Source organism: Priapulus caudatus, unplaced genomic scaffold (genome assembly GCF_000485595.1).
Source record: "Priapulus caudatus unplaced genomic scaffold, Priapulus_caudatus-5.0.1 Scaffold5064, whole genome shotgun sequence".
In the NCBI taxonomy this organism is placed as follows: Eukaryota; Metazoa; Priapulida; class Priapulimorpha; order Priapulimorphida; family Priapulidae; genus Priapulus; species Priapulus caudatus.
The window spans coordinates 10,907-12,297 of NW_014582125.1; positions in this window are offsets into that span (position 1 = coordinate 10,907).

The following is a 1,391-nucleotide window of genomic DNA, read 5'->3' on the forward strand; positions in this document are numbered from 1 at the left end:
CGATACGATCATTAAGTTCGTACTACGCTCGAGTTACGTGGGTACTACGCCTTCCACGTCTCTAATACGCCCGCACTGCACTGTCTTTCCGCCACACTCGCACCACGATTGTTTTGAACATGCTCAAGGTTTGGCCACGCTCTCCACGCTCATGCTGACTGCACCGCGCTCGATCGCGATCGCAGTACGTCCATATACGTTCATATACTGCGTTCTACACGTTTCCACCACGCTCTTAGAGCGTAGTACGAGCGTAGTGAGATCGGGGCCATGGTGTGAATGGGGTATAATACAAAACAATCGTATATACCAAACAAAACATTTGGAGGTCTATGACAGTGTGTCTTATAAAAATCTGTTTAAACAATTAAATTACCTCAGACACTTTATCATGATATTACATTTGATGAGTATTGCAGAAACTAGAACTAGAAAATCAATACTATGACAACGGCTTGATCATTTTTGGATTAGTTTGTGTCTTGGTAAATTTAGACATATAGTTAGGGCTTATGCAAGGATTGGTCTGAAGATACGACTCACCAATGCTTCAAATTTTGATGCCTTTTGCAAAACCTTACATTAAAATTTTGAGGTGATATTTATTGTGAAAGATGATTTGTTTGTGTTTGTTTCTTTGTAATTTTGATCTGGTCAGGGTTGGGTCACTGGGGGAAGGGGGGGGGGTGGCACTGTGTTTGTGAATCACAACCACGGCGCAGCGCCTCGTCGTTGGCTTGTTGCTTTGAGGATTGAGCTATCAGTATAAGGGAGTATATACCCAAAAAATAATTTACCACTACAACACTGACACATGCACACACACACGTACACCCACACTCATAAACATACGTGTGTGCGTGCACACACACACACACATGTGCGTGTGTGTGTGTATGTACATTAACATAATCAGGAGTTAATATAAAATTGTTACACGGCCATGCATATATATATAGCTTTGCTGCAAAATCTCCAGAGATGACGACCCATGTTCGTGTCATGACCGTGTCTGGACTGTCAAGCCGTCACCTGCTAGGAATTTACTGTCACCAATCTTGCCCATCACTGGTACTATAGACTACAAACAAGTAACCTGCCCCACATACCAAAAAGATACATACTGTATTTCAAGAATTTCCTAAACCAAACAACAAGAGCCGCAGAGCGTCTGGGCTCATCTGGGGTCTGTTGCTACGGTTATGAACGTACAATTTCAGTCGTGCGTAGTGCCACATTTGTTAGGCGCAGATATGCAGATACGCAGTTGCGTACACATCATTGTTAGGACACGCTCACTATCTCCCCCCCCCATGCGATTTTGGTTTATTTTATTAAATAATCTTTCCTTTTCCCTTCAATTTTGTGTAATAGTTTCACGGCTATTTTTT